This window comes from Cuculus canorus, chromosome 6 (assembly GCF_017976375.1).
Source record: "Cuculus canorus isolate bCucCan1 chromosome 6, bCucCan1.pri, whole genome shotgun sequence".
Taxonomy (NCBI): Eukaryota; Metazoa; Chordata; class Aves; order Cuculiformes; family Cuculidae; genus Cuculus; species Cuculus canorus.
The window spans coordinates 37189901-37214565 of record NC_071406.1 but is presented as its reverse complement, the minus strand read 5'-3'; the positions used below and the strand labels follow the sequence as shown (position 1 = coordinate 37214565).

At 45.8% G+C, this 24665-nt stretch overlaps 1 long non-coding RNA gene across 5 annotated transcripts; it reads right to left on the bottom strand.

Annotated features, from left to right (window-relative positions):
- Positions 1 to 150: 150 nt before the first annotated feature.
- Positions 151 to 11171, bottom strand: LOC128852588 (uncharacterized). Of its 5 annotated transcripts, none has more exons than XR_008450562.1 (4): positions 6487 to 11171; positions 5948 to 6036; positions 1211 to 2466; positions 151 to 344 (listed from the first exon to the last, which is right to left on the bottom strand). It is a non-coding gene; the product is annotated as an uncharacterized LOC128852588 (long non-coding RNA). The 5 variants fall into 5 exon arrangements; XR_008450563.1 differs by having other exon boundaries at positions 151 to 400; positions 2397 to 2466; XR_008450564.1 differs by having other exon boundaries at positions 2397 to 2466.
- Positions 11172 to 24665: the final 13494 nt, after the last annotated feature.

Sequence of the window (24665 nt, the reverse complement as noted above, 5' to 3'; positions counted from 1 at the left end):
ACCATCTAGAGAACAGGAGAGCAGGCTTCAATAAAGCCTAAGGAGAAGGAGCCCTGAGATGACTTGTTTGAGGAGAAACAGTTACACCTCAGCCAAATAGAAATCAGATTTATTTAAAGCTTAAATTTAGAAAAATATGGAAAGGCCAGCTTATACTTTTGTGGGAAACAAACCCTGCAATGGGTGTCAAGGAAGAGATGCCTGAATGGAAAGACACAATGTATGGTGATAGACCGTCGTAAACATTCCTAGAAGTCAGAGGGGTGATGGACAGAACTGGAGCAACCGTCAGGATATTCCCTGTGCCATGAAGGAATCGATGCTTGTGGCTCCAATGCAGCAGCCTGAAGAGAGGGAGCAAAGGTGAATCTTGGAAGTCAGCCGTTCACTTGCAGCTCTCCTTTAAACAATCATCAAAGGCAATGAAAGATAAATGCAGAAAAAACCCAACATGGCATTTGCCATTTTCCCCAAGATAATCATCTACTTAATGTATCTTAGACTGTATGTTAAGTATTCAGCAACAGCACCGACACTTGACATTTTAAGATAGGAAAAATGCTTATAATATGTTAGAGATATTAAAATGCACACACGTATTTTTATTAGAAATGTTCGGGCAGAGATCAAAAAGCATCATCTCAATACGAGATAGTGCAGAAAGATTTTTTTTTTACACAAAGGAAAAACAGATTTTTACATAACCTCACCAACAATGAGCTGCACAGTAAAGCTTTGATGTGCTGAATTATGGACCTCTGTAGAGAGGTCTGGTAAGTCAAATAGAATAGAATAGTTTGGATTGGAAGGGACCTTAAAGATCACCTCGCATTCCAACCCCCTGCCATGGGCAGGGACACCTCCCACTGGATCAGGCTGCCCAAGGCCCCATCCAACCTGGCCTTGAACCCCTCCAGGGATGGGACAGCCACAGCTTCCCTGGGCAACCTGGGCCAGGGCCTCCCCACCCTCATCATGAAGATATTCTTCCTTATGTCCAGTCTAACTCTGCCACCTCCGGTTTATACCCATCAGCCCTCACCCTATCACTCCAAGCCTTTGTGAACAGTCCCTCCCCAGCTTTCTTGTAGCCCCTTCAGGTACTGGAAGATATTTCATAGAATCTTAGGATGTCCTGAGTTGGAAGGGACTCACAAGGACCATCGAGTCCAGCTCCTGTCCCTGCACGGGACACCCCCAATATTCATACCGTGGGTCTGAGGGAGTTGACCAAACCCTTCTGGAATATTGTCAAGATTGGTAACAATATTTGCATACCTGCTAAAAGAAAAAAGGAATGACATTGTCTATAGCCCCTTTTAGAACAGACTAACTTGAAATTGTGGTGGGAGATGCTGTATGAGAAGGGACTCGAGTTAAAACATTCTCCTCTCTCCACGCAGCTCTAATAACGAACCACTGCTGCTCCTCTGGCAATCTATCGACCTGCAGTTGTTGGCAACTCAGGTGTTTGGCTTCACTTCAGGCAGGGGAGGGAAACATTTAATTTCATAAAAACACAGCGTGCCTCAAGCCTTGGTGCCAATGTCACAGCATCAGCCGAACTGACAGAGCCATCAGGGCAAAGCCAGCTCCTATTTATTCACGCCGGGAAGAGCTGTGAGTACCATGGAGGAGGATGAAGCAATGGAAAGTGTGGCTGTGGCCCTGTCACACATTTTCCCTGTGGCATATTTGCTGTCTCTGTGCATGTGCAACAACCGGTTGAGCAGTTTTCCACCACCTTTCCCCTTGGAAACACCCAGGTGAAGGTGACAGGGAAAGGCAACCCCTGCTTTGGCGTGGCTGAGATGTTTCTATCAGCTGGAAAACTGTAGGATCCCTCTAGTGCCCAACGGAGATGAGCCAAAAAGCCTCCTCGAATCGTTATCTACCACAAGGCAAAAGAAAACCTTTCACTGAAAATAGTACCTGCTTAGCCCTGGCTTTGGATAAGAGGCTGTGTTCAGTTTGTCGCTGATTTGGACAAGAAACTCGTACCTCATCAGCTCATACAGTAAAAGGCTTCCATAGCTATCTTTGGTCTTTTTTCCCCAAGCTACCATAGGCACCCACATGAGTTATGATGCAAGAATTGGCTTCAGGGAGCTACACTCTAATTTACTAAACGCTTTTGATGTCAAAATCCAGCCCTTGTGTGAGAAGTAGAATAATTTAAAAATAGAGGGAGGATACAAAACTGTGGTGCCACCTGCTCTTGGGGACACAAGGAGACAAGAATGCAGCAGAGAATGCACTCCAGCAGATAACTCCATTTCTCACAGCTGGGGTTGAAAGGGTCCCCAAATAAGATGCTAAAGTGAAACATAGACAGTCAAGGTCCCTTACAGAGTATATGGCTGTGTATAGAGCTTCCTTCTTACCCGGTTACTCACCTAATCAGGCTGCTTTTCCTCTCACCTCTTGGAGCTTGGTGACATCTTGGTAATGAGGCTGGTTCCTTTGCTGCAGAGGAAAAAGCTGGATGTCAGAGTTGCCAGGGAGATCTGACAGGAGGTTTTATAAATGTATTTAAAAGGAAGAAAAGGGAATACTCATCCCTGCAGGATTCAGCTGCAGAAAGTTCTTAACCTACACCAATTTTCACTGCTTTAACCCATTTTCTGGAGCACAAAGGAAGGGTTAAGATATGAAGTTCCCATCTCCACAAAACAAACTCTAGGACAATAAGATTTGTCGCTCTTAACATTTTCTGGTTAGAACAGGGAATGATGATTGCCAGGAAGTAACAAATGCAAGTTGGAGCTCGGGCTGGTTGGTTTGCCATCTCCAGCTTCTCACTGCCTTCTTTATCTGTCCTGAAAGCTGTGGGAACAAAACTACTGTACCATTCAGTCTTATTTGCTCTTCTAATGAAAAGAAACATCCACTGTGCCTTCCAACGAGGTGGAAGAGAAGATGAAGAGGATGCACGTTAAGGTTTAAGCAGTAAAATCTCTTTACACATTGCATCTGTAGCAGAACTACATGAAAAAGTTGCTTTTTGAAATAAATATGAAGTATGAGCTACCAAATAGTCAAAATGGTCAGAAAAGAGGGATAGACTATTTTTGAGAACTAATTTCCTGTTCTAGGGGAAAGTCTGAATTTTCCAACAGCAGCTACTAAGGATTAAAGGCCTTAGAAGGAATCTGTTATTACACTTGCATACTTGCACATGGAAGCTCTTCAGTTCTCTGATATACTGATAACGTGTTTTATTAATGTGGAATTTTGATAAGGCTTTTTAATCTGCTCCTCTTGTTATGTTGAAACATGTAAATGTTACTGCATTTTCCATGCCTAAAGCTTAAATTATCAGCTGAGAAGAGATCAGCCTAATCAAGTTAACACCACAATGTGGGGCAACATAGTTCATCTTGGGTTCAGGCTTTGTGTTTCTTTTTGCCTTTCTGTAAATAAAACCCTGATGGTTACCTTCTTAAGGGAGAGGAGACACTGCAGACACAATGAGTGGCTGTTGTCTCTCTGAAACCGGGGCTTGAAGTTAAGCATCAACATGCTTAGGCCCTTTCCTTTGACCATGCTTCAAACTCAGCCTCGTCCTCGGGCTTTGTGCAAAAAACAAATGCAGCATTCCTGTCTGGATTTGAAGTAGACAAGTACAGTTGGAGTTCATGATCTCTAAGGTCTTTTCCAACCTAACGATTCGATGAAAATGGTCTCAGACTGTTTGATGAGCACATCCATCGTGTCTTCACGTGGCTGAAACAATTCCCTGGTCTGAGGAAGGGGGTCATGAATACCTGAAGATTCCCTGTTGGTATGAAGTGTTAGCAAACTGCTCCTCATCCAGGATCAGCATCAGTACATGGCTCTAAAGGGCTGCTTTGTGCATGAAAGATGAGATGTGGAGTTGTGAGGGGCAGCCCCTAGATGCCATCTATAAATTCATGTTAGCTTGTGCCCATGCGTTTGCTCACAGTTATCAGCTGCACAGATCAGTGCTCCACATGCAATTACTCAACCTCAACTATAGATGTTTCGGCAGGCGAGCACCTGGTTTAATGAGCTGATACATTCGCTGCAACCAGCATCAGAAATGTAGCCTGAGCCCCTGAATGTTCTCTCCTGCAAGCAAAGCTGAAGAACCCACAGGTTCTATGAAGACAAGCAGCTGTGAACACAACAAACATCATTGTGTCTGCTGTGCCAGCAGGTGGATGAACTCACTTAAAATTCCTCCAAAATGATTGAAATAAGTTAGATCTTAGAAAGAAATTGTTTCCTGTGAGGGTGGGGAGGCCCTGGCCCAGGTTGCCCAGAGCAGTGCTGGCTGCCCCATCCCTGGAGGTGTTCAAGGCCAGGTTGGATGGGGCTTGGAGCCCCTGATCCAGTGGGAGGTGTCCCTGCCCATGGCAGGGATGGGACTGGATGGGCTTTGAGGTCCCTTCCAACCCAAACTGTTCCATGCTCCTATAATTAAATCTACTGCCACTCTAGGAAAGCATTAGCTCATGCAACGTGAGGGGCAAATCACCGCTCAGCCCAGCAGTCCCACAACCACATCTTTTGGCTGGACTATAGGACACTTTCAATTACAACTTTGGATTGTATCGTTTGACTTGTGCACCAGTTCAAAGAGGAAAGCCAAGAGTGGAGCTTGGGGCACACTTTCCCATAAGGAAGCTCAACCGATGATCTGAATGAAAAAAAAAATCAAAAGGGGGATTAATTCAACCTTGAATCTTGTCTTCTGACAAGGAGCTGCAAGAGTAACGTAAAGCATGCGATAATCAGGGAGCTGATGGGTGGAGAAAGAAGCGTTTCAGGTGGTTGCAACACCTGTAAACATCCATTGTCTGAAAGGACTCCTTGTCATCACTCGGTATTTCTGATCTGCAAAGCGTCTGTGGATGCTTGCGCAGGTCGGTGCGTTGTCATGGATACCGTGGTGTCAGCACCGAGGCTGTCAGCGAATGGGCTGATCTGTTTGTGTCCCTCCAGAGCAAAAAGTAAGAAAAATCCCAACATTTGGGTGGCTGCTAGAGACAAAAAGACTAGACATAATGGTTTTCAGGATCTCCTCCTCTTGGAAATGATTGGGCAGCAAGGAGAGAGAAGACAGTGAAGGAAAGGAACAAGGAGAGCTGTCAAGTGCTTGTCAAAACCTCTTCTGCGTAGCTCAAGGCAAGGGTCCCTGTGTGGTATTGTCAGCTGTATGGTCAAGAAAAGGAAAAATAAAATCAATCAATCTGGAGCTTTAATAATTCATTTCCTAATGGCCTGGCATCGCTTTCTGCAAGAGCCACAAAAAAGAACAACAACAAGGATAGGAAGCAAAGAGGAATGATCGATAGACAACATAATGGAGCAGAACGGTTTGCTTTGAGCGATACCCTGAGACCAAGCAACGAATATGCTTACAGAACTAATATTTATCTTGTATATGTGTAACACCTTTACCCAGCCACAACTCCACTGCTACATGAGAGGCAAAACAGGTTTAGAAGTGACAGAGAAATAAAGTAAAAAACCTGGCAGTGTTCTAGGCGATTTTCAAACTTCAGCTTTTTGGTTGATGTTCGAACAATCCCATAAATTACACTTCTACGGCACAACCCCCCGTGAACTGAATTCCCATCCATTAATGCAGTATTTCATTAGGCGACACCACAAGACCGTCCTGCCTGATTATGAGTTTCCAGGTTTTGCTGTGCTGTTCCAAAGGGAACTCAGCAAAGATCAGCTATATCACCATGTGTTTCACCAAGAACTTTTCTTGGGTTTCAGTTAGGGCTCAAAAATCACCAAAGCTTTCACAGGGGAGGTTTGTTTCTCACTGCTTACATAGATGTTTAAGTTAAATACCTTTTAGGAAGAGGAAATCCCAATAATGAACATTTATCCTCAGTGTTCCCTTGCTCAACAAGGCTGTTCCACTCTATATGAGCCAGCATTTTATATCAAACTCCTAATTTCTTACCTGGTCAGGTTTCATTCATGTTGTTCCTCTGCCATAAAACAGAGTTGACCGATTTCGTGGGCAACCAAGGGGCCTCCCTGGGCTCACATCTGTAACACAAGCACCAAGAACAGTCTTTGGAGATGCAGAAGATAAGCTGAAAGCCAAAACTACAATCCTTGCTCTTCCTGTAGGTCTCTTTCATCTGGTGTCACAACAGAGACGTGGGCAGGGACTTGGTTGCTTTCCAGCTGTGGACCAATACAGCTGGTAACTCTGAGGAAGCTCCTCGAACACAAAGCCACTCCAGCCTCTCCCTGTGGCCTCGATCTAGGGATGATCCAGCACTGTCAAGCTGCTGGCTCTTCTCTTTATTCCCTATTGCTGACTCACACTGAAGGCAGCTGAACCTCAAGGAAAGCTTTCCCCAGGTTACCTTTCAACACAAACCCCACCACAGTCAGCACGAGTCCTACCAGATCCTGCTGGAGTTTCAGAGAAACCTTCTCCTGCATTCAGCAGAAATGCTATTAAATTCAGCTGTCAAGCCAAGTACTCACCTCCAGATTATTAATTAATGCTGCTGGAAGCACAGCGCTGTCATCTTTCACGTTGAGCTGCTGTGGGAATCAAAGACGTGCCCTGGGCAGTGGGTGGGATTCATTTTCCTGAGCCTGCAGAAAACACAACCGCAGTTTGTAGAGATACGAAACAAGTCACCTCCACAAACTGGCAGGGAGAAGCTGAAAGGCGTCGCTGTTGCAGACACGGTTCAATACTTACACGTGTGTGGCTGGTTCTACATTCCCGTTGATAACACATCACGTAATCCAACTCCAGCAACCAGGGCTTAACTCTGGCAATCAGAGCTTTTCTTTGCTGAAACCCCCACAGAGCAGCTCTCTGACCTCACTCCCCTCCTTCTAAAGGCCTTTACTCAATATTTCCCCAAGAACACACGTTCCTTAAAATCAGTGTCTCCAGCCACAGCCTTCAAACAATGCAGCTCCAGCAAAAGCCAAGCTGGTCATGATCAAAGCTGCGTAAGCTAAAATCTAACAGTCATAGTCACTAAAACCTCAGCATTCAGGACCTGTAACACTCTGCATGTACAGTGATGAGCATCCTTTGGGTCTTGTTGTATCTGAAATGCTTCAGTGCCTGCTCCGCAATGGCTTGGGCTCTTATTATAGAGTCTTGTAGCTAAGCAACAGTAACCTCCGCTGGGCGTCCAAGGGATGTGCAAGGGCAAGCTATTCTGCACAAACAGGCCATGGCAATGCAGGAGGAAGGTGACACTTTGAAACTGGGTGTGTTAAGCATGCTGGGAAAACCTTGACAGCCCTCAGAGGGCTTCAGATGAACGCCAAAAGAACCGAGAATCGGCAGGTGAGGTTAGGAGAACAGGTCTATGCTCACCACGACTGAGAGACAAACCTGGAAAAATGAACTGCAGGGCTGGGAATTCATGACCTTCCATTTGCTGGGGAAAGAAACATGGAAGAGCATCAGCAAGGTTAAAGAAATACAGATGGGAAAGTTTTTGAAGCACTCAAAATAGGAGAAAAATCCTGCTCCAACCATAGCTGCTCCTAGGACTGCCTCACCTGGCTCAGAGGCTGAAGAGGAATCACGAGGGACAGCTTAAAAAAATACCCCTCTGTTAACATAAATATTTAAGAGAAAGCTGTTCCTTCCTGGGGCTGTGGAATGGGGCACAGACTGGAATTCCATCATTCAGTCCTGGGGCTGCTGGCTGGGGAAGGACAACTTCCACCTTCCCTCCTACCAGAGCCACTGGGTAAAGCCCTGATTCTGAGCACAGGCAGCAGCAGCCCCAAGGATGCTTTTTGCTCCAAGCCTTGGTCCTAGCCTGGTCAACCTGCACCTGTAGGCACTTTTTGGCCAAAAAAGCATCAAAATTAATTTTTTTTTCATCTGCATTGATCTCCAAGGTAGGAATAAAATGCCATTTGGCAGCATTCCTGAGGTGAAGTACATGCACCATCAAATAGAACTGCGTCACGGAGATGTTCCTCTTTCCTAGTGTCACCTTCACTCTGCTTTTCTCAAAACATTTACAGACATGAACAGCCCACACTCATGCTGTAGGAAAGGACTGACCAGAGAGAGACAGCAGCTCGAGAGTTAAGATGCCAGGCTGGAAACGAGGGTCACCATGTCACCGTCTTGTCCTCCAAAGCTGCTGTGAGGACAAAGACAAAGCGTGCTGGGCAGCCTGCGCTCACCTGCTGGGAGCTCTGTCATTTTGAGGTCAGTAGTAACGTTTTTATCCCTTTTACAGATGGGGATAGGCGGGCACATCAGTGTTGGACAGAAACTTGGTAGGAGATGGAGAACCAGAGATGTTTCCAATCCAATGCCATACAATCACATTTTATTACTTGCTAGAATTAATTTTTCTTCCTCACACCTTCTCAGCCATGAAATTCTTGGTTCGTTCTCACTGTGGAAATCACAAAAGCTTCCCATTGTAGGTGTCTAAAGCTTGAGCCTTCAGCCTAAATTTAGGAGCTGGCATTATCATCAATGACTGGGCATTTCTTCCAGCTTTCAGTCAGGACTTACTCAGGATCTTTCAGGGACATTAGCCTCAGGCTCCTCTGCCTGGCAGGAGACATCTTTATGGAGATAAATGCAGCCCATTTGCAGACTCACAGAGGACTCTGTGAAGGTGAAAAACCTACAAGGGCTAAAGAAGATAGAGACAAATTCATGAAGGATGGGTCTGTTGGCAGGTGCTGAAGGCAGGGGGTCCAGCATCGCACCCCCAGCATCTCCGAGCAGGCACAACTACCGGGGGATGCCATGAACAAGACCTCTAAGTTCTCCTTGCTTCTCATACTCTTTCCCCACGCATTCAGTGCTTTGTCATACTGTCCGAAACAGCCACAGCAATCCCTTTGTTGAAGGGAAACCATAAAAAGGAGTGATTTAAACAATGCATCAAGTTCAGCCATTTCTCAAAATGTCCTTCCAACGAATAACATCTGAGCAGAAACCAAAGGGCATTACTGCAGGAAACGGGCAAGGCTCTTGGCTCCTCTCGCAAATGGAACCGGCAGCCGTAAGGTGAGGAGTTATCTGATTTTAGAGCTATCATAAAAGCTAGAGAGGGGCTCTTGATCAGGGAGGGCAGGGATAGGACAAGAGGAATAGTTTTCAGCTGAAAAAGGGCAGATTGAGACGAGATCTCGGGAAGAAATGTTTTGCTGTGGGGGTGGAGAGGCCCTGGCCCAGGTTGCCCAGAGCAGTGGTGGCTGCCCCATCCCTGGAGGGGTTCAAGGCCAGGTTGGATGGGGCTTGGAGCCCCTGATCCAGTGGGAGGTGTCCCTGCTCATGGCAGGGGGGTTGGGACTGGATGAGCTTTAGGGTCCTTTCCAACCCAAACCACTCCATGATTCTATACAAGACAGCAAATCTACTTTGTTAAAGGGAGCTATAACTAAATTTTGATGCCATTAAATCATATAATTAAATACTGGCTTGCTCACAGGTCGTTATTTTGCCCCATGTAAAAGGAACTGCATCTACAGATAGATGTCTTAAGATTTCCTCCCGCAGGATGCTGAGCAGCCACTGACAGATGAAATAAATCTTTGAAAATAGCAACTAAAAAATTTTAACTTACAGAATTGAATTGGAGAAAGTTGTGGCTTGATATGGAAACCTCTAAATGTTTGCTACTCAGTGAGCTCCCCAAATCCCACGCAATTTCAGGTAAGTGAAAAATTAACTTTAGTTTTCTTCTCTTTCCAGATGAGACAATAAATAGCACTCTCTGCATTTACTTAGGAAATAAAGAGAACACAGAGGATGAAATAGATGCAACATTGCCATGTCAGCATTTAAAACACATTAATGTGGCCCATCCAACCATTTAGTCTCAGTAGATGGATTATTTTTGGATCTCAGAAGCTCGAGCTGAGCAAACCACAGCAGAGGGCTTTGAGGCAGAGGGCTGGGGACCCATCGGAGATTCAGATTTGACGGCCACAATTTGGAAATTACTTTTTTTTCCTAACACACAACAAACCACTCCAATATAACAGTTCATACAGAAGCAAGAAAAAACAGTCAGCTCCCTAACTTTAGTTAGGTGAGGTCTGGGCTGATTTTCTCAGTTTGCTGTGAAAACACCTTGTGGAAGCAAAGCACAGCAGCATAAAAGATCAGTTAGGGGTGGTGGGTTTTACCCAGGATGACTCAACATTTGTATCCGTATTAATGTGAAAGCCAACATACATAAGATGTACGAGATGCTCGTATTAACATGTGAGCCAACATGCAGTCCTTGCCATGAATGCTGAGGCTTAAAAATAAACACAACCCAATACAGCTTGGTCTTAATAAATAACAGTAATAAAACTAAAGCAATACAACAGAGGCTGTTTAGTTTAATTTGATAAGAGCCGGTTCACGTGGGATGCTTTCAGAGCAAAACATTGACTGTTACTCACCCGTGAGAAGCTAGATATTAAGAGGAATTTCTTCATGATGAGTGTGGAGAGGCCCTGGCTCAGGTTGCCCAGGGAAGCTGTGGCTGCCCCATCCATGGAGGTGTTCCAGGCCAGGTTGGATGTACCTTGGAGCAACCGGATCCAGTGGGAGGTGTCCTTGCCCATGGCAGGAACTAGATGATCTTTGAGGTCCCTTCCAACCCAAATTATTCTATCATTCTAAGCTAAAGAGAAAAGCTCAGCCAGCCTGTAGGCTGCAAATATCCAAGATAGACCCCCCAGCTTTGCCTGTGTCTTGGAAACAGAGGAAGGAAGTGCACGGAAGGAAGAGATTATTTAGTGGAACTCAGTCCACTGGGCTTTCCGGTTGCACCTGTGTTCCCTGTCTGGTCCTTCCCTGCACCAAGGTATGAACGTTTGTCACTACATGCTGGGAAGAGCCATGTCCTCCTGGCCAGCAGCACACGGCCAGAGACCCCTCTGTGGCTGCACCCAGGGCTTGGGGCAGACCCAGAGCCTTCTGCAGCCTGCGCTGCTTCTATGTTTCCCTCTAGATGACAGTACTGCAGCCACAGCCTCTGGTGGGACATTTTGGATACATCACGGGGAAGAATGCAAGACACCAAGCAGAGTCACAGGGATTCTGACCTGTGTTTTTTCTATAACATGAAAGTAAGGCGTGTGCTAACGTTTGTGCGGCAGGTTCACTCTAGAAAGTGCAGCTGCCTTGGCATTACAATCGGGGCCAAATTAAATTACCTACTTCATGCAATTCCTTTCTGGATCGATGATCCAATGGGTCCTTTCCAACCTTGTGATTCTGTGATTCTGTGATCCATTCTGACCTGTCCATTAAAGACAGATGTATCTCAACCGTTGTCTTGGACAAGACAAAGCGCATAGCTGAACCCTGCAGATCCAGGGTAAGAAAAATGCCCCAAATGTAAACTATTTGGGTGTATGAGCTCATTCACTAGCAGCCTCGAAGCACAGGGAAGCAGCTGGAAGTCCTGCTCTGAGCAGCTGGGCCAGGCTAAGCCATTCCCACTGCTTGGCCGGAGCCCTGGGCTGTCAATGAGATTTAAATCTTTGTGCTGTGGAAGTGCTTTTGAACATTTTGTCCTATAAAATCTTTTTTTCCTCCCCATACTTTGCAGCACAGCAGAAAATCTGTATAATTTCATTAGGTAAAAATGAGTTCCTGTCACCCCAAGGATGCTGTCTCAGCATGAGGGCCAGGGAGCGTCCAGCCTTCAGCCTGGCGTGTCCTCAGCAAGAGACGAACGAGTCCTTGCCAGCCAGTGGCATTTGGAGAGAGCTTGCTTCCATTTCTCAGATTGCTACCAAAATCCATGATGGTATAAAGGCGTCTCTCGGCTCAGACAGACTGATTTCTCAGTAGGGCTCTACCTTCAAGTTTTCTTCATTAAATATATCTATATTCACACCCATATCCTATAAACATACATGAAAAAATGGACCCTGCTCCAAGAGCCCAGTAAAAGTGATGAACTGGCTCCCTTTGGTTTCCTTGGGCACAGCTTCAAAATATTAATCTGATTATTGTTATGGCTCACATCCAGCGACGTTGTCAAGTATAAATCTAACCAAAAGAATGCGGACGGTCCCGTTGTGATGATTCATGGATTTAAAAATAGAAATATGTTTAAATGCTCTCTTGAACTCAGGTCTAAATGAAATCAATACATGTTATGCCTCTTATTCATAAAATATTAAAGGAAAATCCATAATTTATTGTGCTGTGTATGCATATGTACTTAGTGCTGATTATTCTGTAATGGAGCCATACATAATTTAAGCTGTATAGCATCCACTTCATGGCAGGGGGAAGGAAGTCGTCATTAAACCCAGGGCAGGACACTTTGTGGTGACTTGAGGATTAATTTTAGTCTTTAAAACCAAGCATGCCTGGATAATTCTGTTCTCACACTTTCAAAAGCCCTTTTCCAGAGAGAAAAAAAATCACAGCCTCCTCTCCAGCCCTGGGAAGGAAGTCAAAGCGGTGAGGGCTGAAAGCCACAGAGGTCTCTGCTGGCCTCTACTGATGATGATCCCTAAGGACCATCCCTCACCTCCAAAGCTAAATATTCCTTGCTGCATTTAATGGTGCAGTCAGCTGGACAGGAGAAAGGAGCCCGTGGTAGTAAAGCCCACATTACTTACTCACTACCATGGGAAACCATCGCTATTATTGGTTTATAAACCATTTTCCAGCTCTGGCTCTCGTTTGCCAGTGACATTATGCTGCCTATGGGCCTTCCAGAAACGCATAAAGGACTTGCTGAGAGAAGAACTCTAGAGCAAACGTAATTATATTTATGCACGGCAGCACATTTCTCCTCTGCGACGCACACCGGGGAGTGTGTCATTAGGCTGCTCCAACTCAGCGTGTGTTTAAAAGCAGCGCTCGCCTGGGAGATGTGTGACATATTTAGCACCTGCCTCAGATGGGTTTTTAAAAGCTTTGCTGCCTTTCCTCACAACGTGACCGTCCCCTGCCTACACCTGGCTTTGCCTCTGATGAGGACTGTCCAAGCGATTCCGACCCCTCTGTGTCCTGCAGAGGCAAAGCAGGCGGCTCTGCCCGTGCTGCCTGGCTCCTGGCCCCAAGGAGATGCACTGAAATGGGAGAAGGGGTGAGAAATGGGAGGAAAATAATGACTTAGCTTGGTAGAGCAGAGCGATGCAGTTAGAGATCCCTCTGAGACAGGTTCCTCGCCTCTGGAGCTGGAGCTGACTCCATGGAGGAGCTGCACCAGGCACCTTGCGCATCCTCTCATGCTTCCCCAACATCCTCGCAGAGCTAATTTGCTCCGAAGGTGATGCAAAGGACCACCTTCAATCAGTACAGCCAAATCTTCTAGTGAGGGTGCTGTAATATGAAAAGAAACCCTGCTGCTTCTCCAGCCCATTCCGGATTCCTGTTGCTGCAAGGCATTAAGTAACACAACCACCACCAGGTAACAGCAGGGAACACTCTGAAGCCTCAGTGCTTCCCAGACTGTACGTGTGTGAATTTGCACATTTCTTGATAAGCAAACAGCTCTGAAGCAAATATCGGTGCCTTTTTCTTCTCCTGGCCTTCCATGATTACTTAAATAACCAAATTAAAAGGCTTACCTTTACCAAGCTAGGCACCAGCAAAGCTGACAGCACGCGAGTCTCCAGCAGAAGACACAGGGTGTGGTTCTTCCAGGTGTCCTTGGTGTTGAGCCCCATGTCCTTGCTCTGCTCCCACATCTCCACTGCAGGAGGCGAGCAGAACACCCTCTGCTTAATGTTAGGGTCCCACCAAGCTGTAACCACACACATAATTTAAGTTGTTCTTGAGCAGCACCTGCCGCCTGCCTTTTACCTTTCTTATTGTGAGAGAAATAAAACAAATTAAAATGACCAGTTGTGGGCCAGTTTTGAGTTCAAGCCAAGCCTGCAGCTTCACTTGACTTCTGGCAGATAATGATGGTGTAGGCAAACTTTATTTGAAGAGTTTAGGGAAAAATATGAATAATTTTTCACATTGCAGAGGGTTTGATCAAAATATTCCAGCAGCAGCATCACGGGATATAAATATTTGGCACTGGTAGCTCTATTCACCAAATAATTAACACTATGGAGTTAATTCATCACCTATGGCTTCTCCATGCCAATCATTTACTAAGTATGCGGTGATGAACTACTTGGAAAGAAGAAACTTCCCAGGGAGCTGCTATGAAAACACCTTTGGACAGGTGCCCCATCCCTGGAGGTGTCCAAGGCCAGGTTGGATGGGGCTTGGGTAGCCTGATCCAGTGGGATGTCCCTGCCCATGGCACAGGGTTGGAACTGGATGATCTTTAGGGTCCCTTCCAACCCAAACCACTCCGTGATTCTATGAAAATAAGAACAAACCTGAGCCTGGGGCTGAACTTTTAGGTGAAAAAGGGACAAGGAGCAATCACCATGCCTTTTTTATTCTGTGGACACAGGGTCGATAGCACTAGGCTGAAGTCACAAACAACTCGGTGTTCATCTCCCATCTCCACCCACCTCTAGCTCTAGATTAGGAAGCAAAGGTGGAGCATTCCCACTCCCTAGGCAAGCCAAAATAAGTCTCCAATTTCTTTGCTGAGGCCGCAGTTTGAGCTTGGTTTCCACATTCACACACAGACAAGCTTCACCCAACTCACCGACTACGCAAATGGATGCAGTATTGCCAAACATCCTGAAAAGTCAGAGGGGTGAAACCTCCCTCCCCTCAAGAAGTCATTTTTAAGAGCTGCCAAGATTGCTTCTCTACAAAGAAGACGCAGCCTTGCTACGTGCAGCTCCAAAGGCTTGGTGGCAGATGGCGCTGCATGAACAGGAATTTGGGTTTTAAATCACTACATCAACTATTTAGCATTGCATCTCTTCACACACCAAACGCGCCTGAGCAGTGTCTTCATTCTCTTACGCACACATAAATAATACGTTAGAAATAAAAATCAGGAAGACAACTTACTGAGATATTGCAAGACAGAAAAGGGAATATCGTCTGTGATTCAGCTCTCAGGAAAACATGCCGACACAGCTGCTGGTGGTCCCTCTTGGACAAGAATTGAAGGGTGGGAGCAAAAGGAGGTGGTAAGACCGAAGTCAGTTAATTTGTAGGTTCCCAAGACCCAAAACACCACCAGCAGAACACTGTTTCTAATAAAGCTGTAGAAGAGAACATTTAAACAGCACTGGCAAGACCAGTAATAGAGGTGAATTCCCAGTTGACCTAAACACCGCTCTGAGCCTGACAGAGGAGAAGACATCCTCAAACCATAGGGAGAAGGAGGAGAACCACATCAATAGAGTGAATTTCATGGACTGAAAAGGGCATCCAAAGCCCCGATATCCCAGCAGTAAGCACGCTAGGGACTAAAACTTGCAGAGACCCATAGTGATGTGAAAGGTATGGAGCAACAGTAACAAAGAACTCACAATTTACTTTTAGTAAAATCATCTTCATTCTTAATCTGTAGGAGAAAAAAGGTCCTACTGACTCATAACAATGTTCCCTGCATCCCTCCCACATCTACATCAAAAAAGCATACACTTAAAGAGCAAACGTGATCAGGAATGTGAATCTACCTTGGTTTTCTCACGTTGGAGCTTGTAAGAGCAGAGATTGCCCAAAACCAGCCTTTGACCTGCTGGACCAGCTCCACATTTGGGACCCCTCTAGAAAGTGTGTTGCAGTAATTCCAGGTGGTGCAAACGCCTGCTGATGAGCCAGGGGAAACAAGGGAGCACCAGTGCCAAGCATCAGCTAAGCCACAAGATTCTGTAGAACATAGTCCTTCATACCATGAGCACAAGAGGTTTGCTTCATCCTCCACGTGCCCATATTGAACTAACGCAAACGTCTTTTCTCCCACTGGTGATTTAAAAACCAGCAGCTCAAAGACAGCTGGGAGAGCAGGGAAGCTTAGCGTGGAAGGCTAAAAACCCAGAGAAGACAGAGCAGCTGTGCCAAGAGGCATTCATGGAGCAACCACCGCTTTTCTCAGCACACCTGCGGCCTCTCTGCAGAGGCTCTCGTGGCACACTGCCCACCATGTCAGCATCGCTGCAGTCCTTGCATGTGGCAAAGCGGCACCATTAGCTTCTCGATGTTTACAGCTTCCTCACACAGGGACGAGGAGGAGCAGGCGCTGAGCTCTTCTTTCTGGCGGTCAGTGACAGGACCCAAGGAAATGGCAGGGAGATGCCAGGGGAGGGTTAGGTTGGACATTAGGAAAAGGTTCTTCCTCCAGAGGATAGTGGAGCCCTGGAACAGCTCCCAGGGAAGGAGGCACAGCCTGACAATATTCCAGAAGAGTCTGGCCAACGCCCTCAGCCTCACGGTGTGCATGTTGGGGTTGTTCTGGGCAGAGACAGGAGCTGGACTTGATGGTCCTTGTGGGTCCCTGACAGCTCAGGATATTCTATGAATTCCAGCAGCGCAGCTGCCTTGGGAGGACATGGTCAAGTTCTGGCCAAAGAAACTGCCAATGTCACCCTGTCCCTCTTCTTACTGGACTCATACATGCATCGCTCTGGTTAGTGCCCAGATGTTTCCTCTGAGCTTTGTCTGGGCTTCAACACCATCTGGTGGAGCCCCATCCGCCAGCTGGGCCCTGCAGAATTCCACTCCTCCTCCTCTCCATAAACCTCCATCCCCACCTCCTCACAGCATTCAACAGTGAGGCGAGAGCGCTCCTGAGGAGTTTTTCCTGCAGAACCGAAATGGGGATCATATCTTCACGACATTAACTGCATTATCAAATCTGTGAGGTCTGAACCACATTTATTAGTACACTTGTTCCACACAGAGGCAGTCGATGTCCCACTATTGGCTCTTAACCCTCAAATGTTCATACTCAAGCTGCTAAGCAGTAATTAGAAATCTAAGAAGCACCCAGGGAAGCTTCCTGAGCTGTTCTGCATTTCCTTGTTTAAGTTCATAGGTCAAATAAAATCTGTTGTCCTGTCCTCTAAAAGGAGTCTGACATTTCCTAAAACTCAGAAGGCTGAGGGAGGACTAAAGTGGGCAGAAATACTGACTGTACTGGGGAGGAAAAAACACATCCCAAAGCTTGCTATTTTTAGTTCTGAAAAGCATTAAGGGGTTTTGAAAAGCCTTCTTACAAAAGACACATTTAAAGGGATGGGAAAAAAGCAAATCAAGTTATTTAACAGTAAGGACAGCAGCAATTGCTCATGCAGTGGCTGTGAGCACCCAAATGGGCGCTGGCAGTCAAGGTGTACGAAAAGTACGTAAGGAGGGAAGGGGATAGCAATTCCCTTTTGTGCGGTTGGGTAAATCTTGCCTGGGAAGCGGTGAAATCCTGCAGGAGATAGAGCTTGTGGCCATGCATCCCCCATGGGATGATGCTCATGTGGGGGTGATACATGGCTGCATCTCCTACAGCTCCAGTTCCCTAATACAATTCATGCAAAAAAAATCAGTATTATCAGAGAGTGATTTGGGTTGAAAGGGGCCTTAAAGATCATCCAGTTCCACCCCTGCCATGGGCAGGGACACCTCCCACTGGATCAGGGTCTCCAAGCGCCATCCAACCTGGCCTTGAACCCCTCCAGGGATGGGGCAGCCACCACTGCTCTGGGCACCCTGGGCCAGGGACACCCCACTCTCATCACGAGGAAGTTCCTCCTTATGTCTAGTCTAAATCTGCTCCTCTCCAGTTCATAGCCAGGCAAGGACTAGAAGAAAATAGTGCTTCAGTATTAAGAGAAAGAGGGGGGAGGAGTTCATGCAAACCTCCAAAAATGGTACCAAATCAATAAAAAATTCCTCTCCCCAAACAAACAACCCCAAACCCACCACATAACACCAAAAAAACCCACCCCAAAAATCAACAACAAATAATTTATTGACTATTTCAATGAAAATGGATCAAGTATCTGCTATTTCAGGGTAAGGAAACAACCTTGCACTAGAACTAACAAGACGAGGAGTATTTATATCCCCAGACCTGAGCATCTGTTGGCCATAGATAAACTGCAGCAGGGCTGGACGTTTTCCTACATCGTCTTTTTGGGCAACAGGAAAGCCTAAGCATGCAGAGGAAAGCAGAGACATTTCCTGGGCTGTGAGAATACCATCAGGGAAAGGAATCCACAGTCCCACTACAAAGAGAGAGGGGGCTTCCCTAGTAGGACGCAATGGCTCGGAAGTTTAATGCTCTGACTTGAACAGCGGGCAGGAACTGAAGGGCTGTTTTCCCACATTTAGGAGAACCATAAACAAGGAAGTCGGGAGAGTCAGCACACCCACGCAGACAAAGCATTGGAGAGAGAAGCAGGTTTGTGGAGGTACAGGAAATATCCAGATTTCAGATTGAATATAAAAAAACCCCATTTCTTTACCAAAATAGCAGTGAAGAGGCTGGCCAAGGCAGTGGTGGAGTCTCCATCCCTGGAGGGGTTCAAAACATGTGTTGAAGTGGCACATTGGGACACAGTTTAGTGGACACGGTGGGGTTGGGCTGACAGTTGGACTGGATGAGCTGAGAGGTCTAACTCCAACCTTAACGATTCTGTGATTCTTATAATTACAGAGCAAAATACGTTCCTACTGGTGCCTCTTCATTTATGTCCACCACCTTCAACTGTGAATGTACCTACAGGGTAACAGCTAAAGACAATTAACCCTAGATTTTTAGAAGTAAACTTTTCAAGCACACCGCTGAATCGTCTGTGCTCAGTGTAGTTCTTTATTTCATCTATCTATATCCTGCTTCCAGGGTGAAGCTGCTCCAGGAGCCCAATATAGGTTCCCTGAGCCTACCTAGTGGAACACACTGGAAGAAGAAAGATGCTTCGTACAGCAAGGTGTCTTCAGGCTTCTGAAATCGTACTGTTTGGGTACTCAAGAGTGGGGTTTCTGCACTGTTACAAGCTGCCAGTGGGAACACATCTGCAATATTTTTGAAAGAACGAAGGGAATTAAGAATGGGAAGCATTTTGTGTTTGGAATTTCCCACAGTTTATGAAACTGCTCAAAAGTCCTTGCCTTCCCGTCAACTCCTGCTCTTGTAGGGAAACTACAAAAGTGAAATTAGAGAAGTTAACTCATTTTTAACACAAATGTAACAATAAAAACAATTTAAAAACAAAGTTCAAATTAAAAAATGCACTTAACTACATTTTCACAGTGTTGCTGGACTCCAAATTCCCATCAGAAACAATATTTTGTGATTTGCTCCTTCTCCATCAGCAAAGTTACAGTCAGTTGGAAACACTTCTGTTAGCCAATAAATTTCCTCAAGACTACAAAAATTCCTCCTTTCCACACTGGAACAAACCCCTATTGTGATTCTGATTCCATGACAAACAGCAAAGGCCAATGCGGTGAAGAGCATTCGACTTCGGTCTTTCTTCTCCCTTCCCTTCCTCTTCCAAGCTCTGCAAGCCACAAGCCAGAGGTCTCTCTGCCTGATGAAATATTGCTGTTCAGATGACTCCAGCGAGACAATCTGGCCACACTCCCATTGAGTTAGTCAAGGAATACAGCTCTGACATCTCCTCCAAGTCGCACACATAGGAACAGGCAGCCTTTCAGACGTGTAAAAGGAGGCACAAAGCCAGGCATTCTCCTTGAGAGTTCAAGGAAAAAAAAAGAGACATTTGCCTCCAAACTAGAGCCTTGAATTTGTAGCATAGCCCACAGTCCTTTCCTCATTTCTAAAGGGCAGAACTTTTAATGAGGTCACCTGGGAATGCATAGTTAGCATATTCTTCATCTGGATGCCTAAAAGTAGATTTGTTTCCTTAACAAGTGCTCTCTCATAAACCTGGCGTACTACAGCCACAAAGACAGACCTATTACCTAAATGACTCTGAGGCAGGGAGAGTCTCTACACAAGGTAGATCAAGGCCGTAACAATTTTTCAAAACATAATTAAAAGCAGCGAGACAAACAGCATCCCCTAAGCCTTTGGAAAATGTGATGTGCTTCCAATTTATGCGCTACCACTTCAAAATTACATAGAAAACAGTCATAAATTAAGCCGGGATTATAGTAAGAGCTATTAGCATTTATTTAGTTCCTTTAGAGCCTGGTCTGAAACCCACCTGAGGAATGAGAACTTTAAAGAACCCTAAACTGCACCCTTTGGAGTGCAGGGTCAGTACAAGTTGTCATGATGCGATAGTAACCGTAGAATCATAGAATAGTTTGGGTTGGAAGGGACCTCAACGCCCATCCAGTCCCACCCGCTGTCACGGGAAGGGACACCTCTCACTGGATCTGGTTGCTCAAAGCCCCATCCAACCTGGCCTCGAACACTTCGTGACAAGAGAACTTGGTGTCCAACAGTTCCCTTAATAAAACCTCATGGTAACTGCCCAATTTCAATCTTATCCAGCCCTGTTGATCCACTTCTAGTCAAGCTTTTTCTTTAACAGAAACCATGCTTCGACATCAGATTCTTCCTACAATTGCTTCATCTTATCTTAAATATTTTCAGGGTCAAGCTTCAGGCATTCGAGATGCTAGGAAAACATTCGTTAGGTGTAGTCCTCCTCCACCCACTTCACACTATTTTTCCCCACCAGTTTCACCACACAACCTAATTCAGCGTTGCCCCCTGTGCTGCACCTAGCAGCCCCTAGAGAGTGCCCAGTTTTCATCCTTTCACACTAAACCAGCATCCTTCTTTCCATTAACACTTGTTGTTCTTCTACATAGCCAATAAATTCCTGCATGTAAATCTCCACAAAAATATTCCACCATCAAACTCCTGCAGTGCAAGTCTACCATCAACACATTTCTAATAGAAAACTTCATGTTATCCAAGATTCTTACTCACTTGTTTGGAAACAAAGACCACTATCCCAACAACATGTAATAGAACCACTGAGATTGGAAAATACCGCTAAGCTCATCCAGTCCATCCATCAGCCCAACCCCACCATGCCTGCTAAACCATGTCCAGAAGTGCCACCTCTACAAACATCTTGAACCTCTCCAGTGATGGAGACCCCACCACTGCACAACTTAAGGCCATTTCCTCTCATCCTGAAGTGCAGATAGAGAAGCTTTTTTAAAGAGCCGGAATAAAACTGCTCCTCAGTGCTCCGTAGCTGAGGGTGATGAGGGAGATCTGTATCTCCTAGGAAACACTTTCTGCTCCAACCAGAGCTTCTGCTTGCTTTACCAACCTGCAGACCCCTCCTCCAAGCAGAGATGTGGCCCTGAAGAGGTACAAGTACCACTTTCCAGGTGCAAACCCAGCATATTCGGAACTTCACAGCCACGGTCAGAACAATAAACATCATGACATCAGGGCAGAATCTTCCGTTCGCTCCGTGCAGGCTGCCTGGCTCCGGTGCTCGCACACATCGTTCAACACAGCTCTCACCATGGAAAGGGAGAATTACAGAAAGAAATAAACACAACCAAGAAGTACCAGAGCCAAATCTGCTGCCTTTGAGACCAGAACTGGCATCGATTTCTGGGTGACTTTCAGGAATAACATTTGCGAGCTTGGTTAAATGTTTACAGTTTCACCAGCACCGCTGATTACAGATGTTAAAGCACAGGATCCAAACACACCATTGAAAAGCAAACAAACTAATCAGTATATCCCATTCCGAGGTAAAATGATACCTCCTACAGCCTTAAGCCCAGTCGGGCTGCAACAACTGTGTTTTACCAAATTCCTTTGGCCAGGAACGGCCACACCTGGTGCAGCTGAGGTTCTCCTGCTCCAGCAGCCGCAGCCCTGGCTGTGCTTTGGGCACACCTTTAATTAGCTATGATAGTTAGGTGTAATTACAGCTTAAAGTTAATTTCTCTCTCTTTTTTGTTTTTAAGAATTATTGACAGACATTCTTTTTTCTCTCCCTGTGAAAACGGAACCAAATATTAAAGTCACCTATTGAAAGGATAGAAAGGTAACCTAAAAGCCGACATTTCAGGAATATCCTTATTTTCAATAAGTTTGCAATAATTTTGACGGCATAGGAGTTGATGTGAGGAGTTTGCGGGTTGCTGGTGAAACAGCTCAATTTTGCTACTCCTCATTGTACAATGCTATGCAGGCAACCATCCGCAGGGCTTGTTCCTTCCTTGAGGAGCGGTGGATGCTGTAGGACATAAACCTGGAGATCGAGGATATAAATCCAGAATGGGAGCATTCCAGATTCCTCTGCTTTACAGGCTTGTGAAATGGGCAAATGCACCCTATTGGTCATCTAAATCCACATGAAAACATCAGGGTGGGGAGGCTCTGGCCCAGGGTGCCCAGAGCAGTGGTGGCTGCCCCATCCCTGGAGGGGTTCAAGGCCAGGTTGCGTGGGGCTTGGAGCCCCTGATCCAGTGGGAGGTGTCCCTGCCCATGGCAGGGGTGGGACTGGATGGGCTTTGAGGTCTCTTCCAACCCAAACCATTCCATGATTCTGAAGTGTTGACCTGACCAGTGTGACTGATGTACTCGGGCAATCAAACCTATTTCTTTTACTGAGCAATTCAGAGCCTATTCTTTAACTGACTCCAGAAGATGATCTCTCAAAGACTTACACCGAATTTGTTTGCAAAAATCCAGTCTGTCATCAAAAGTCTGAAGGGGAGATTAACCCGAATGGTATCATTTACAACAGCATGAAACAAATCTGCATCAGTTTAGTTCATCGGTGGAAGTGTCACACCCCCCTCTTCCCCATGCCCCCAACTCGTATCAGATAACTCCTGATACAAAACAGTCTCAGAATCAGTCACAGTGCAAACAAACACTCTTCGAACATGATCAGATTAGGTTGTTTAAAATATGGGGCATGTGGAAATCATCAACCACTGACATCAGATGGAAATCAGGCTTCTCTTCCGACAGAGCTGACCACAGGGTAGGATCAGCAACTTCCTTAGACTGTTTCCTGCTCTCCACTTAGAAAAATGCTTTTTAAAAGTCTGACAGACAGAAAAATGAGTTTTATGGAGCAACATCGATGGAGAACTATCATTTTAACAGAAACTAGGGTGGCTGCTTTTAAAAGCAAAATGCAAGTAGGAAAAAAATCCCACTCTCAAACACAAATCAGCTGTAAAACATAAATCAAATTGGACAAAATATGTCAGCATGGAAAGATTCCTGCAAGCATGCAAGTAAACTCAAGAGGATCTCCAAGATTTTGCTGTATCAGATGCCACAGTATCAGGTAAAAGCACGTCCTTGACAATGACATCCACGTCGCTTCCTGCAGAAAGATAAGCTGCTTCCTTTTCCACCAGTGACTATGTGATATGGGAACACATCTGTGGAGAGCAAAGAACTGATTATCTGATATAGGCATAGCCTACATGCCTTAGATATCGTTGGAAGTAAAAATATTTCTAATAGACTAGTTTAAGATGATGCACTCACAGCCCAGAAGGCCAACCGTGTCCTGGGCTGCATCCAAAGCAGCGTGGCCAGCAGGGAGGGAGGGGATTCTGCCCCTCTGTTCCTCTCTTGAGAGACCTCATCTGGGTATTGTGTCCAGTTCTGGAATCCTCAGCATAAAAAAAAAAAAAAAAAAAAAAAAGAGATGGAGCTGTTGGAACAGGTCCACAGATGGCTACAATGATGATCTGAGGGCTGGAGCACCTCCCATAGGAGGACAGGCTGAGAGAGCTGGGGTTGTTCAACCTGGAGCAGAGAAGGCTCCGAGGAGACCTTAGAGCAGCTTCCAGTACCTGAAGGGGCTCCAGGAAAGCTGAGGAGGGACTGTTCACAAAGGCTTGTGTTGACAGGATGAGGGGCAATGGGTATAAACTGGAGAGGGGCAGAGTTAGACTGGACATAAGGAGGAATTTCTTCACTATGAGGGTGAGGAGGCCCTGGCACAGGTTGCCCAGGGAAGCTGTGGCTGCCCCATCCCTGGAGGCGTTCAAGGAGGTGCCCATCACAGGGGGTTGAAACTGGATGATCTTTAAGGTCCCTTCCAACCCAAACTATTCTATAATCAGGAACATTGCAGTGATGACATCTATAGAGTGCAATGTGCAATAATTCCTTTGATGCCTGTGCAAACTGTGCATTGTGGGATGATTTGTTTTCCTATTAGGAAAGTGAAAGGAAATATTTATCCATCTTCTTAACGGCAACACACAAAACTCTTAGCAGAGTTAACAGGGAAGGCATCATGTGCTTCAACTCTTCTAGAAGAGAGAGGACCTGCCGGGCTTTTCCTCTGAGCCACAGCTGACTTTGTCAAGGACAAGGGGTGCAATATGGAAAATGCCAAAAACATAGAGTAAATACGGGGAGAGATACAAAGTATTGGTGGAAGGTAAGGATGGCAAAAAAGGAGGGGGAAAACTGTGCCAGAGCCTGCAAGGTCACTAGGGACCCTTTAATGAAGTTTGCATCGATGATATAGGAGGTGTTTTCCAACCTTAGTGATTCTACGGTCAGGAGAGCTCTGAGGATCCGAGTGAGATCTTTGGCCACGGAGGGAGCACAGGCTCAGAGCAGTGAAGCTCAAAGCTGCTTGTTAAACAGGTTTTCCATGAATATGCTAGCAAAGGCCATTACCCTAACATTCACCTTCCCTCTCAAGCTACCAGGAACAAAACACTCTCAACTCCAGCTGAATACAAAAACATGTCTCCTGGCTCCGTTGGAAACCCTCTTTGGCAAATGTGTCAGCAAGGACACATATCCTTCTTCTAGCACATGGAGGGTAGGAATTAATTCCCCATAGTTGCTCCAACTCTCTAACCCTGCAAAAATGCCTGCACTAAA